This window comes from Eupeodes corollae, chromosome 2 (assembly GCF_945859685.1).
Source record: "Eupeodes corollae chromosome 2, idEupCoro1.1, whole genome shotgun sequence".
NCBI classification, from domain to species: domain Eukaryota; kingdom Metazoa; phylum Arthropoda; class Insecta; order Diptera; family Syrphidae; genus Eupeodes; species Eupeodes corollae.
Window position 1 is genome coordinate 31,338,077 of NC_079148.1, and position 16,930 is coordinate 31,355,006.

The following is a 16,930-nucleotide window of genomic DNA, read 5'->3' on the forward strand; positions in this document are numbered from 1 at the left end:
ATATGGACTACCGCAGTTTCTTTCAACCAAAGTTGTCTTATATTGATGGCTGCAGTTGTCATTTGACTACCAAGTTGTAAACAAATGTCGGATACCAAAATTGACAACCGAAAATTGTGCTTTTGACTATCAGGGTTACCGGCTGAAAATTCACTATTTAATAGTCAACAATTGACTATTTAGTACTCAATTTGACTACAAAAAAGAAACTGTGTTTTGTTCAGATATATCAAAGCGCTCTATTTACATTTCTTTTTTTAGTTAGTAGACAGAGTTAGGACGGAGCGCGCTCTATGAGCTCTTAATATGTTAACTGGAAAGCTGAGTGCAACTGACTTCAACTTTGTTTTGTGTAGTAGGAAAAAAACAGATGTCAAACTCTAAGACTTTTGACAGTCCAATTTTTCAGAGAACATTATTTGTTTAGCTTTGGAGAAACCAATGATTTAAAAAACTGACTTTACCTAGCCCCGCTTTGTTCTAGTTGTTCTAAACATTCTTCTATTGTTGGACCTCTATGATCAAATTGTCAAAAGACATGGGCAAAACTCGGAAAAAGTGGTGAATAAACATAAACATCCCTGACCCATACGCTTTAGTTTTGTATACCACTCTTATGGGGACATCAAAATTTTTAATTTGAAAATTGAAGTAATTTTTTGGTAAAACCAACTGTAGCTAACAAAAGTTTTGAGTACTTGAAATTTTTGTTAAAATATACGCAAGACTGAAGTTGATGAACAATATCTTAAAAAACGTGATAATCTCGTCAGATAATTGAGATCTAAGTTCTTAAATTCGAAAAAACACGTACTCGTACATAAGGCTTATTGAGGCTTTCTTACTTCAAGACGAAATCCATGATGGTTTTCTAAATCTAAAATCCGTTTCTTTAGTATTCACTTGAAATGTTTATATTAATTCATATGAAATTCGAAAAAAATTTCCTAAGTTGTTAAATTTCTCCTATCTTACAAAAATCTGAAAAAAACGCTAAGCCATTTATGCTAAAACGGTTTTCAATAGAAAAAGGCACAAAATATTGGAATTAAGATTTGTTTTTATAACGAATCTGTGTTCTCGAAAATTCCATTATATCAAGTTTTTGAAATATATTACAAAATTTGAAAATAATGTTGAAAACGGGTAGTTATAAAATTTGGACAAATAGTTCAAATTAAAGCTTAGATTTGAAATCAGCACTAAAAATTAAGAACAAAACGTTTTTCTAAAAATTTATGAAAGTATCATATAAAAGTTTTTTTTAAACATTAAATAGATCCAAATATAGACTCATAACTAACGAGAACTTCTGAAACTAAATTGCATCTTGAAGAGAAAGCTTTAAAGCTTGCAAAATTGTCATTCAATTTATTGTTAAAAGATAATTAAAGTTTTGTCCATTAAGAAAAAGGATGATTTGATTAATGAACATCGTAAAAGTAGTGTACCTGTGAAAATGAAAGCTAAAAGATATAAAATCGAAACCCAAACAGTGTACTCGTATGATATTCTAAGAAATATAGACAAGATTTTCAAATTTCTCGCAGAAAGTTTTACTATAAAAGGATTGGAGAGGCGCTAAACTCTCAGAAAAGCTGTAAATCCCAAAGTGGACTCAGCAAGTTTAAGCGGTTTCGACAGGTCCGGTTTCGATGAGTTCCAATTTCAGGCCAAATGATAATGGAAATAGCTAAATTTCTTCGTGAAAATCTAAACATAGCCTCTGAATGTGTATACTCTAAAGGATGCCTTGGAAAATTCAAAAACCTACATGGAATTCATGGTTTGAAAGCAATAAGTTTAAAAGAATCTGTTGACTACGAAGCTGCTACGCTATTTGTAGAGGAATTCTCTGAACTCATTCAAACAGCAATGAGCAAATTCAGAATGCCGATGAAACCAGCCTTTTTCATAAATTTTTGCCCTAAAACACTTTGGCATGTAACGACAAGCATTCAGTTGAAGGACGTTAATGATTTTAAAGCAGCAAATATAATAGTGAGGTACTTTACACCAAACTCCACTTCTCTGATTTAGCCAATGGACCAAGGCGTGATTCAAAGCCTAAATTGCCATTTTCGCAAAGAGATTATTCGAAAGCTAGTAAGCTCGGAAAATAGGATACATTTTTTCAAGTAATTTAACATCAATAATGCTTTATGGGGTGTTTCTAACTATTAGAATTTCCTTACCACTAATGTTCTGAACAATGTTTGGCACAATTTGTTCTGTCACGAAAATAAGGAAGAAGGTAAGTTTTATCGAAATCAAAAAATGTTTGTTTTTACATAATCAAGATTTTTAAACTTTTTCAAAACAAGATACCATTGACGAGATTATGGAAGTAGCAGAGGATTTTGATGTCAATGCAACAAGAAATTGGGTGGACTCTGATAAGAATGCTTCAATATTTGCTGTTTTATCAGAGAACAAAATTATGGATATGATCAATAACTCCCTTGACAACGATCCTGAAGTCCTTTTCTGATGAATCTGATGTAGAATTTTCAAAAATTCCTAAGGTTGATATGATTAAGGCAAGTTCTAAACTTTCGAGTTTTTTAGAAGAATCAAATTGTGCTGGAATAACACAACGTTAACGCATTAACGTTTATTTACTCAAAGAAGAAAAAAACTAATAAAATCACAAAGGCAAACACAATACCACAATTTTCTTTAACTTTTTAAAGAAATTTTTCTTGAAGTTCCTAATAATAATCAATCTTGTGATTTTGTATGTACAAACAAAAAAAAGTACTGAATGAATTTAAAATCTGCTAAAATACAAATAAAAAAATAATCAAAAACATTTCTTTTTGAAATAAAAAATTATCTGTAAAATTAATTTGACGATTAAGTGGGATAAAATGATACTAGAAGATCTTACTATTTCAAATTATAAAACACGCTTTTTATATATTTCGTTTCTGAGTTTGCAGCTCTTCTAAAAATTCAATAGTTTAGCGTTGGATTGTTTAACTTTAAAAACCGCAAAAAATGCTGATATTATTTCTTTTCACAACCAAGAAATTGTTTGGCTACAGTAAGAAGTCCTTTAAGAAAATCTGAATTTTGTAAATATTTCTTTGGAAAAGAGCTTCGGGGATTATTGAAGTCTAATAAGCTAAGAGGAAAATTGACGATTTCCCTCAAAAACATTGTTACGAATTTTTGGGAAATCAACAATTCTTCTTAAAACTCAGAATTATATCTTTGAAAAAAGGATAAAACTTCTATTTATAAGAAAAGGAACATTTTATATTACTGGGTCACATTTGGAAGGAAGATTTAGATGGAAGACAAAATTATAACATTAGAAAAATGAGAAAAAAATTAAAGCTACACGCAATACAGAGACTGAGACAAGAAAAAAATAAAAAGTATTTAATATTGAAGTAATTCAAGAAAAAAGAACTAGACCCGTCCATTGGAAAATATTTTTTATGAACACACGTCAATTCCATATAATTGGAACGTAAACAGACGTTTCTGATTAAAAGTTGCACAATTGATTTGTTTCGAGAACAATCAAGAAAAGGGATTTTCACCGCATCTTTTCAACAATTCTACTCTCATTCATTGAAAAACTTCAAAACATTTACTTTTTAAAAACTGAGCTTTAAATCGAAATTACCAGGAAAAGATAAAACCATGCATGAAAATTACTTCATATATTATTGTTTGTCATTAAAACGATTAACTTGAGCCTGGATAGTTTAGTCATCTATAAGTATTCATATCTCAGTAAAATTACGTAAGCCCTTAAAACTTATAAAGTCACTTAATCTTGAATCTAGACCGCATAACAGAAATACTTATAATAATTATAATCAACTTTGAATTCTCGAGAATTCCATTAAGGAATTAAAAACAGCTACTATTTCCAAATTCCATGTATGCACAATTTTTAATTTTAAAGGATTATCAATAAATGATTAACAAACAGAACGTATAACCTTGAGTTATGTCAGTATATACCTGACTAAACCATATATACATACACCTAATTTGTTATTTTATAAATTTTTAAATCCTATAGAAATAACTCGAACTTCTCTCACCGCATTAAAACTAAGCTGATTCAATTAAATACACAAAAAAAAACTTGCTAATGGATTCACGATAACAAAACAAAAAAACACAAAACTTGCTAAAAACACTGAACCTTTTAAATATAGGTACAAAAATAAATTTTCAAACCAAAATCTGCGCATTATCGTATCTGATAGTAAAAAATATAAAAACATACTAGTACCATGATGAAAATAGCACTGAAAGCATTAAAAACGGCCATTATCTTCGGTTGTCTAGAAATGTTATAAATTATGGTACTTGGCCACAAGCCTTTCGTTGCATCATCATCACCACCTCATCCTTCGGGCTCTTAGCTTGGCCCAACTTTTAATGCGACCCATGCACAAAAAAGCTGAGAGATTTTAAAGTTTTTCGTTTGCTTCAATTTTTTTTTCTTTGCGTTCGTTTGTTTTGGACCGCATAGGAAGTCGCTTGCTCCCGACCTAATGGACGAGCAATTTGTACAGCTCGAGCGTTAAAAACAACATATTTATGGGTTTGGAAGTTTTTTGGGTTGTTGTTGTTGTTTTTTTTTCTTAAATTTCTATACAATCGGGGCAGAGCTGGACCACTATTCCACCTGAAAGGATTTAATGGCACAAAAATTAATGTAAAAAATATTTAGCCTGAGCAAAAATGGTTATAGTAATACCTTCCCTAATGACTCACGTAAATTGTCCATTCAAAGAACGTTGAAAAGGAAGAAGTAGCATACCACGAAGAGAAAGACAAAGGAGATGGTGAATATATATGTACATCCAAAGGATATTAGCCACAAATGCTACCGGAAATCGTACACACATCCTGGCTCGACTTACGACCATTTACGTGTACCCTATATCTATGAGTGTATTGAATCTCCTGAATTATGCATCATTAGTCATGTGTGTCATGCATCGTCGTCGTCGTCCCGTTCGCATCGCGATTCAATGGTGTGATCAAGACTAAAGCCCCCTATATCAAAGTGCATCCTTGCTTGGCCAGATTTTTCTGTTAACCCATATCCTTTGACGAAAGAATTTTCACCTCCGGAATCCGGATGTTGTTCCGTTCGTTTCAGTTTACACAAGAGTGCTCCCGCACGTTGAACAGGGCTACAAATAACATGGACTGGACATGACAAAAAATATAAAACAAAAAACAGAACAAACAGGAATATTTTCCCAGCCGTTTCTTGCCATGGTCAACGTTGGTTCTTGTTTCAAGGAAAGTGGCCGTGGTATACAAACTGACCATTTATCACTTGATGTTTTCGTTTCCTCTTATCCATGGTCCAACATGGAGTGCCGGTGTCAGCAGGTAGGTAGATGCACAGCTCAGCACAGCACAGCAAAGGACAAGAGGTAGGATATACGTGTTTATTTTTTGTCGCCATGTTTTTCCATGACTTGACCGAAGCTTTAAAAATACTCTACGTACAAAGGTAGCCGGTATAAGTATGATGGCAGGAGTTGTTGCTTTTCTGATTAAAAACTGTGTGTATGGGAGGCCATCAGGCAAAAAAATAAACATGTGGTTGTACGTTCATATTGTTAAAAAGGATAACTCCTATATGTACGAGTATATGGTATATCCTTGTTGGCGAATACCTATGCGATGTAAGCGAATTATGAGAATGTTTGCTCTTATTCGGTTTTGGGCTGGACTTTGGTAAATGGCTTAGTCGTTTCGACCGAGATACGATCTATGTTCCAAGCTTAACCTACACTACACTAACACTTCCTTTGCAACCTGATATTTTAATATTTTAAATATAAAATTGCCCATCAACTAACAGAGTATACACGGATGAAAAATTGGAAAATTTGAAGAAAAAAAAGGGAGAATTAATGTTTTTGAAAAGCGACCGACACGACGACTACGACGAGGGTGTGAACAAGCAAACAAAAACAGCTTTGATACTAATTTTGTATTTCTTTTTCTTTTATAGGTAGATAGGTAAACCTTTCACTTTTTCAGTTTAGATAACATGCCCAAGAGGAAAAAGTTTACTCAATTAAGTGAAAACTGCCAAAGGATCCTTAGAGAAGGTGATTTTTTGTTTGTGTGTTTTTTCTACCTATCTGGAATTATAAAAAAAGAAGGATTGCAATCAACACCATTTTTTCTAAGAGCTCTCAAAAGGCTGGTAAAATACCAGTGAAAAACAACAACGTGGGTTCGGTATAAAATTAAAGATAGGAGGTGTGTAAAATTCAGTTAAGGAAAATAAGTAAAAAACAGGACTTTTTCAGTTTATCCAAAAAAAAAACATATTTTTAAAACAATACCAATATTAGTGCACATAAACTATCTTTTTTTAGGTTAAGTAAACAAACCAAAAATGGTTGTTTTAGTTTATATTGGTGGTCGAAATACATTGCCGGTATGGTTGGTACCTAATTGATTCCACAAGTTAAAAGCAATCCCCTGTTGCTTTATATACATAAAAAAACATAGTATTGCCACAGACATCCTTTTGAACAAATACCCAATTGTAACAACTTCAATTTCCCATTCGGTTTCAACATTATTCAATATTCGGTTACTATCTTTTAACTCGTTTATATAAATTATTTCCCATAAAATACGAGACAATTAGATACAATCCTTGGGTTCGATTAAAACATTAATTTATTGTGAGTTCTCTTATAGTAAGTGAGGACGATAAACGAAAATTGATATAGTTAAATACATAACGTATTCGTTTACTCGAAATAACAATGTCCTTTCGGACTCGTTCTGTATAAACACATAAAAGTAATTTGTGCATCATTTTTGGAAAATTCATTTGTGAAATAATACGAAAGCAGTGTTGTCGAAAATACTAATGTGGTTTACTATAACTAAGCTTTACAGAACGAACTTTCAAAGCAATTTAGTTTTGTTTTCTAAAAACGTAAAGTAAAGTAACGTAATAATGAATTGATAAGAATTTTGTAAAAAAAAATTGAACTTAAATTTTTATTAACACAAAAATTAATATTTTTCAGCTCGATGATTTTAAAAACTAAAATTATAAAAACTTCTTAATACAATTTATACTATGAAAAATTAAGTTTTTGACATTTGTTAAGTAAAGTTTAATTAAAAAGTTAATTTGATACTATTTAAAAAAAAAAATACAAATTTTGCTAAAAATTGGTACACATAGTTCTCTGGCAAAAATGTAAAAAAAACAAGGATACTGTATTCAAATTTACTTTGATATTGTTTCTTTTATTGGTAACTAAAAATTAATTTTTATAAAATAAATTGGGTGGCGCAACAGTTGTGAACCAGGGCCTAGTGACTTACAACTCTCAACCATTCCTGTGTGCGAGTACTGTTGTCAGAAATGGAAGGGACCTACAATTTAAGGCAGAATCCGAACGGCTAATTTGAGAAGGCACTTTTTCTTGACAAGAATTACTCTTGAAGAATTTGTCAATTCCTCGCAAGAGGCAGTACCCTCAAAAATTATTTTTTTTTTAAATTAAGGTGGTTCAGGCAGGGATTGAACCCAAGACCCCTTGCATGACAGTCCAACGCACTAACCATCATGCCACGGGTACTAAATTAATTAAATTAAATTTTACAAAAAAAAAACAACGCCACTGGGTCTTTTTGCCAAAAAACCATGACGCCCAAGATCCCAAAATGTCATAAAGCCCAAAATTAGTCACAAAGTCCAAAAAGTTAAAAAAAAACGCAAACTAAAAATACAGCAAATGTCGTTATGTCCAGATAAATGTTAAATAAAAGGACGTGAAAATTTTTAGATCATTTGGTACAAGGGTATTTATAATATTGAATTTTTGTTTTTGTGTATAGGGGTTGGGATTTGTTATCAATGTCGGAACACCGATTTAGTTTTATTTCACTTCGAAAATTGGATCTATTTCGCTTTCTGAAAGTGAAATAAAACCAAACATATTACTGCTATGCTTTCTTGATGTTCCGAGTTTTTGGGCGAACTGTTATTAACTTCCAATAGGAAGTTACTGTAATGGGTCCGATTTGTTAAATTGAAAATTTGGCGTTTCTCGACGTTTCAAGGTCCCTAGAGTCGAAATAAAAGATTTTTAGAAAGATGTTGTACGTACGTAAGTACGTTCGCGACGTTTTTTCGTCGTCCATAGCTCAAGAACCAGAAGAGATAAATAAATTTTGTTATACAGAAAATAATGCAGAAATATGCAGAAAGGGTTGTTAAGAAAATTGCGTGGTGTTTTTTTTACCATAGCAGTTTGAAAAAAAAGGTGAAAATTTTGGTTCACCCTAAATATGTTACGAACCAAAAACGCTAGAGACTTGGATTAAAATTTATATAATATATTGTAACGTGATTTCAAAGAAGTATATTTTTTGAAATAAATCCAGTAAACGGTTTTTTTTTCAATCAATAAAACTGGAAAAAAAAATGTGTCACCTATAAAATTTTACGACTGAAATATGATTTCATCTCTTAAACAATTTTGTGCAACAAAGAATAATGTTTTTGACATCTGATCAAATTTTGAGAAAAATAGAGTCTACAGTTGTTTTAACAAAAATTAAAAACCTAAAAAAAAAATTTATAAAAATTGGTAAAAATTGATTTTCGACTCAAATATCTTTTCAAAATTTTAAAATATTGGCTTTAAACTTATTTTATTTCACAGAAAATATTGTTTTTTATATTCAGTAATTTTTAAATAAAAATCCAAAAGTCCGTTCTTTCATAAAAATAAAATCTACAAAAAATAGTGCGCAAATTTGGTAAAAATTGATACGAGTACATAAGGCAAACTTTTAAGCAAGAAAAATCGAGAGACGAGATGGGAAGTTATCAGTGTGGGTCGCATTTCAGCCTCTTTTTTATTTCATTTGATGTTTGCGTTTGGCCGATAAAATTTAAAACTTAAAATGTCGTAGTGCATATTATTAACACAAATTTTGTCAGAATATATTTTAAATATGATTTGGCCAACATGACATTAATTTTTGGATTTTGTAGCAATTTCTTCCGAAAACGTTTTTGGACGATATTTAATTGGGCTATAAGACTCAACGCTTTTTAAAAAAAAAAAATAAAAAAAGGTTTAAATTTAATTTGACACATTTTTCTTATGTGAATATTTTTTAAGAACTCCAAAAATAATGTTTAAAAAAAGAGGCTGGGATGCGACCCACACAGATAACTTCCCATCCCGTCTGTCGATTTGTCTTGCTTAAAAGTTTGCCTTATGTACTCGTATCAATTTTTACCAAATTTGCGCAATATTTTTTGTAGATTTTATTTTTATGAAAAAACGGACTTTTGGATCTTTATATAAAAATTACTGAATATCGAAAACAATATTTTCTGTGAAATAAAATAAGTTTGAAGCCAATATTTTTAATTTTCGAAAAGCTATTTGAGCTGCAAGTAAATTTTTACCAAGATTTAGTATTGTTTTTTTAGAGTTTAATTTTTTGTAAAAAAAACTGTCAATTCGATTTTTTTAAAAATTTACCAAATGTTGAAAACAATATTTCTACTAAGATAAAATTAGTTTGAAGCCAATATTTAAAATTTTTGAAGCGGTATTTGAGTCGAAAATCAATTTTTACAAACTTGTATACATTTTTTTTTAGGTTTTTATTTTTTCTAAAAAAAATTGTCAATTCGATTTTTCTCAACATTTTTCAAAATATTGAAAACAATATTTCTTATAAGATAAAACAAGCTTGAAGCCTAAATTTCAAGTTTTTGAAAAGATATTTAAATCGATACTCAATTTTTACCAACTTTGAGTAATGTTTTTTTATATTTTTAGGGTAAACCAAAATTTTCACTTTTTTTTTTCAAACTGCTATGGTAAAAAAAACCACCCACGCAATTTTCTCGAAAGCCCTTTCTGCATCTTATTGCCTTATTATCTGTATAACAAAATTTATTTGAAGCCGATATCTCTTCTGGTTATTGAGCTATGGAGGACGAAAAAAACGTCGCGAACGTACGGACATCTTTCTATAAATCTTTTATTTTGACTCTAGGGACCTTGAAACGTCGAGAAATGTCAAAATTTTCAATTTGACAAATCGGACCCATTACAATAACTTCCTATGCGAAGTTGATAAATATCTCATCCTTTTCTTTTTTCTAATTGATCAAATAATTAAGTAAATGTACTCCTATTTCTTTTTTTTATTCTTTTTAATTTACTATTGGAATTAATAATTTACTTTTAATTTGACATATTTAAAACTATAGTTGTCATTAACTGTCAATATTCATATATCTTCATTGATTTCTAGAATAATATTTCTGAAAAGTTTTATTTAATCTGTGAACCTTTCGTGAAAGGTGACTAACAAGTATAGTTTGTTAAAAAAGGGATGTTTTTAGGATTTTAAATCCCTGACGATTTGGGATTGAAAACTCAAACAATACCAACGCCATATAAGAGTGTAGTTTATTTCCCAAACTCTTTTACTTAAAATGCGAACACCTTAAATTCAGTCATAGGAACATTGTTGATGAAAACAAATTTTGATTGGTCAAAAAAAAAATTGTATCTTATATTTTCAAGAAATGTATTTTTTATTAAATTAAATATTTTAGTACATTACATTTTTAATTTCTTTAATTTATTTGTAATATTTTAATTTTTTTATTAAGATTTATTTTAAAGCTTTTAATTTTTTATTTATAACTTTTAAAAAAAAAATTATAAATAACTTGATTGGATTTTCAAAAATTATAAGTAATTTCTAGTTTTTAGCTTTTTTTCATGAAATGATAATAATTAAATTATGCAATAAATATTAGTTTAAAACAAATATATCAAGTTGAATTTTTATATTTACATTACATTTTTTTTTCTTTTTCCTTTAAAATGATGAATTATTTGGTATTTTTGTTTTGTTTGTTTTTGGAATTCAGATAATTTTTAGCAGCTAAACTTTTGTGAAACTCTTTCATTATTAAATAAATATCCAATTATATGTTTCTTTTCGAAATAAATAGATCAATTTTTTAAATTTTGTAGGAAACATGTGTATGGCCACTTTTTCCAATAATTTAATTTTTAGTGCTCTCGTTTCTGCATTTTTTTAAAGATTCTATGGGGACTCTTCCCTTTAAATAAGTTTTGACACGTTGAAATAAAAAATGCATTATAAAAAAAATTACACTTGTTCAAATTTATTAAACGACACCTCTGAAAACACAAAATGAAGGCGGTCTCCGGCCTGGTGAATGATCTTTCTATAAAGAAGCACAAATTTGCATAGAGTTGTGGCAATTCAAAACGAGCGCATAAATGGCGCCAGGCGAATTCAACATAATTGGCAATTTCAAAATGTCGGCAGTGACACTTTTAGTTAACTTTATGTATGAACACTGCACATACATATATATCTACACTTATTTGCTTTAGTTTATATAATTTAGGTTCCTGTTATATATTTTCTATTTTGGGTAGTCTAGGAGCAATATAGAGGTACTCGTAGTTGGTATACGAAAAAGTTTCGTCCTTGTGGGTATTCCTTGTTTTGTTGTTTTTATGTACAGGAACATAGAAAATAAAATGAACTAGTTCCCGCGCCTGTTGTCGTTTGGCGTTGCGTCTTTGCTCGTGTCGTGTTTTCGATGACGGTGGCGTTGGCGTCATATCCCACGAGAGATAAGCTTCTTGCCAAAGAATTCGACCCACTTAAAATTTGTCGACAAGAGTGCCGTAAATATTTTCCGTTTATGATGTTTTTGCCAGAGAGTTTATATTTTCTGCTTCCGGTTATAATATTTTTAGTTTTGTATTCCATGTGTTTTGATGGAAAATACATTTTTGAAGTCAAAGAGGAACGCAGGTTGCTCTGGGAAGTCAAAAGTTGGAATTTTCTAGGCTGTACGGTAAAAATACGGTTTATATATTTTGTGTGTGTGCTGCGTGCATGTTTTCTTAATCCTGGTTTCTTAAACCATTTTCGTCTATTATCAAAATGTGGTTAAATGACTGAATTAACTTGACTCCAGAGAATAAAATAATAATAATAATACTGACATATTCGTTCTTGTTTTATTTTTATGAAGGTATTTTATTAAAATTCTTACCATACCTACCTAAGTACAAAAGATGAAATTTCAAGTTGACATACATTTATTAAGGACTTCCAAAATACATAATATACACTTGTAGCATGTTTGAATTGGAATTTTAATAAGCTTAAAATATAAAAAGAACATGATAACAAGAATCAGCCTCAGAGGCTGAGATTTGATTTTTTTGGCAGTCATAGGAATTACGAGTTAGATATTTCAAAATTCTATATTTATATCTTAAAAACACTTTGAGTATAGCAAATTTTCCAAACGACAAAATATAATTCCACGTTTCTTAAAAAAAATCAGCGTAAATAAATAACTTGTGCCTTAAAGTGTCCTGGAAGTATTCATCATGTTCTTAGTCATTATGTCAATTCACTATAAGAAATTACACCCCACTATCGGAATTGGATTTTTAAACTTATTGATTGAGTGACTTTAAAATCTCCGAGCTAAGTGAATTGACATTCAGCTGTCCGCCTCTGCTTTTTTTATGTTACAATTTTTTTCACACATTAACTCACCAAATACTTTAAATTCTGGGGTTCTTCAGAATTGTATTTATATTTCCGCGAAAAGATTTTCTCCGAATTTAACCTTACCTCATATTTTGTATATGTATTTAAAAGCCCTGTACCGAAATTCGTTTCTATTTATAAATTCAAGAAATATAAAGGAAAACGTTTTCAATCTTTGAATAATACCCTTGTTATAATGTAATGCTTGTATAGCTAACCTACATTCACTCTTATTTATGATAGAGGCTCTATTTTTTTTCTTGCGCTTTAACAATTTGCTTTCACGAAAATGGCACTAGGAACACAGCTTAAACGTTTACAAGATCCTTCTTTGTTGTTGTTTTTGTAGGTAAAGCCTTCTGTAATGTTATGTATTTTAATGAATATGTAACGTAATATTGTTGCTTAAATGTAGAGAACAGCAACAACAAAATAAAAGAACATTCATTTGTTTAAGACATTAAAGCATTTTTTTGCGAGTGATAATGCATGCTGTCAGTCCTTATGGCTCAAGGTGAATGCTTAAACGAAGATGAATGCGTATAAGGCTGCGTAAGTTAAATGATGAATGGTTTTGTCTATATACAGAGTTAATGGATGTATTAAGACAATTATAGGACTGTGAGCTTTTTTCTTTTTTCATTTTTTTGGTGCAACAATTTATGATTGGGGAATAAATACAAAAGCAATGGCGCAGCAGTGGAGTTGACACTCAACGAAAAGCAGCGGGCTATAAGTACCTTTACATTTTTTTTGAGTAATGATATTCATTACTTTTATAACGCCGTCAGATAAGTACACCTATTATGACGAAATTGAATGAAAACTCAATTTGATAATAAAGTCTTTTTCCAAAAAGCAAGTAGAGCTCCAGCTGTGAGATGTGGATTAATGTATATTCTCAAACAGTGAGACAGTGATTTAGATGAATTTTTGTGTATACATGTCTAATATGACCGTTGAACCATATCATTAATATTTTGTATACACTTTGTTTTGTGTCTGGTAAAATTATTAAAAAATATAACGACTTTTTAGATTTATTCAAAAAATGCCAACAGGGTCCTTTCTCTATATTTATACAAAATTCAGTTATAGATAATCACCCAAACTCCATTTTGTTAAAAAATAATATGGTACACTGTGGAATACTCACTTTTTTCATATTTTTCTTTACAAATTGTATACGATTAGTTTTTGCAGATGAAACGTTTCGATGGTTTGAGAACCTCTATCTATGTTTGGTATTTTTTTGCACGCCTTGGCCTAGTTCTATTCTAACTTCTGAAACTCTTAAAAATTTCTTCAGAAACGATTGGCATAATCTCAATTTTAAAAATTATGCCAATCCAATTTACAGAATTGTCAAAAACTAACCTCACAAAACAGTTAAAAATTGCATGTATCCTCTTTACACAGTAAATCGAAAAATACAGAACAAAAAACTTTTCTGATTGCCACAATTCTTAAACGTGTTCCAAAAAGCGTTAAAACAGTTTTCCCTGTAATCTACATAACACCGATATTCAATGGCCTTCAAGGGATATTAGCTGGAAAACTCGGTTCTGTAAGCTCGACAAACTCGTTCATCGTCGTCGTTGTTGTTGTCGTATCGTAGGTATATGGTTAGAGTTTCCAAAGAAATTTTGAACAGTCGAAAACTGTATCTATGTATGTATGTGTATGCCAAATGTTCATGGTTGAGGAATAATAGAGACTTTTAACAATTCTGGACTTCATGGTGGTTTTTATATGGAAAATCGAGCAGAGACGCATGACGGCACGGTGGGTGCTAGCCATTGTTGTTGCTTTGTCGTCCTCGAAATCATGAAGCGCCTAGAAATTCATAGAAACGCCATCCATGTGAAGGGATATGAGTTCGAAAAAGGGATAATACTCGTCCTATTGTCTTTTTGTGTGGCATCTCTATCACTGCGTTGTCATGTCATCGTCGTTGTCGTAGAGGTATATGTTCGCTAGGTTAGTCGCATATACTGTGGGGGCTGTTGTTGGCATTCGAACATGGAAAAAGAATATAATACCTGGTATTCTGTATGGTATACCTGCCTTATTTGGTGGGCCATTTTTGCCTTTAGGACATAAAGAAGTGTCTCGTTGTTAAAAAGGATAAAAGCGAGTTGGTAGATTTCACAACAACACACATATCTGATTTTCAACGGAATTTAGGTTATTGGATTTTAAGGACGATTATAACTGCGGAATGTGTATTCCAAGAAATATCGTATACAGATATGAATTTCATAGAGATACAGAATTAGGTCAAATATTTTTTTGAATACAAGCAGTGGGTAACTTGTAATAATTTTAATTGCTCAATAGAATGGTAAATGCGATAGGTAGCGAATTTCCAAGAAATGTTCTGCCAATGACCGAGATTCTTTTTGTCTCTCGTATTTGTATTCTACGTCATGACTTTTGGGCTTACTACTAAACAAACTTTTAAAATAAACATGGCTTAAATTAAACCAACGTTCACCATACCAAACTTCGAGTGTTTTCTGAATGGACTAGGTAATATTTTGAAGAGCTGAACCAAATTTAAACCACACTAATAATTTCCCCCTATCTTCTCTGTCGATTTGTCTTATCTAATACTTTAAAAAAAAATGTTAATAACAATATTTTATGTGAAATAAATATTTGCAAGTCAATATTTTATTTTGTTCGCCTAATATTTGAGTCGAAAACCATTTCTTATCAGTTTTTTGTTGTTTTTGTTAGTGGTTTGGTGTTTCGTTAAAAAAGGTGTCAATTGATTATTTGTTAAAAATTAACTTGAACTTATCTAAAACAGTTTGCATGATAAAAAAAGTTCGTAGTATTTTTTAAAGATTTTAGTTTTTAGGAAAAAACTGAGTGTTTATAAAAAAAAAAGACTTGGATGCGACCCACACTGCTACCTTCCCATCTTGTCTGTCGATTTGTCTTGTTTAAAAGGTTTGAAGGTTTTCCTGTTTTGTTAAAAAAATTGTCAAAACAAATTAAATTTTTTTAAATTAATAACAATATTTTGCATATGATGTAATAGTTTGATTTAAAAATAAATTTCTTTTGAACGAGCTTTTTAAGTCGTTCACCAATTTTTACCAATTTTAGTAGCATTTCTTAGAAGAATTTATTTCTTATATAAACAAATACAAATTGGATGAATGAAATTAATTTGAAGTCAATTTCTTCTATTATTCACGAGATATCAACAACCGTACAACATTTTTACAAAATGTTTGTACTGTTTTTTGTAGATTTTATATTTAACGAAAAAACGCACTGTTGGATTTTTATCAAAATTCACTGAATATCGAAAAAAATATTTTATGTGAGATAAAATAAGCATGAAACCAATATTTTTAATTTTTGAAAAGACATTTGAGTCAAAAATCAATTTTTACGAACTTTAAGAAATGCTTTCTTCAGGTTTTTATTTTTTGTTTTTTATCGAATATTTAAAACAATATTTCTCATAAGATAAAATAAGATCCAAGCCAAAATCTCAAAGTTTCGATTTAAGTCAAAAATTAATTTTTTACCTACTTTTGTTGATTATTTTTTAGGTTTTTAATTTTTTGTAAGAAAACTGTCAGTTCGATTTTTTCACTGTGCTACTCAATTTTAACAACAATATTTAAAAAAAATAAATTTAGTTTAAATCTAATGCCTCAAAGTTTTGAAAAGTTATTTGAGTTTAAAATCAATTTTTACTACATTTTATTATATTTTTTATTTAGGTTTTTATTTTTTGTAAAAAAAACTATCAATTCGATTTTTCTCAAAATTGTACCGAATATTGAAAACAATACTTCTTATAAGGTAAAATAAGTTGGATGCCATAATCTCTTATTGAAAAGATGTTTGAGTTAAAATCCAATTTTTAATAACTATGGTTTTGGTTTTTTAGGTTTTTATTTTTTATAAAAAACAAATTGTCAATTCGATTTTTCTCAAAATTTGACCAGATGTTAAAAACGTTTTTTTTGTTCACTGCACAAAATTGCTATGGAGATAAAATAATTTTTCATTCGTAAAATTTTCGAGGCAACAAATTTGTGGTTTTCATTTTTTTTCTTTATAAAAAAAACGGTCAATTGGATTTTTTTATAAAAGGTGATTTTTTTGAGGTTAGGATTTTCATGCATTAGTATTTGACAGATCACGCGGGATTTCAGACATGGTGTCATAGAAAAAGATGCTCAGTATGCTTTGACATTTCATCATGAAAAGACTTACTAACGAGCAACGCTTGCAAATCATTGAATTTTATTACCAAAATCAGTGTTCGGTTCGAAAT

The 16,930-nt window shown here is 30.1% G+C and overlaps 1 protein-coding gene across 1 annotated transcript in view; it reads right to left on the bottom strand.

Moving 5' to 3' along the window:
• LOC129944321 (zwei Ig domain protein zig-8) overlaps window positions 1-16,930 on the bottom strand; it is a 422,695-nt gene that overhangs the window by 118,046 nt on the left and 287,719 nt on the right.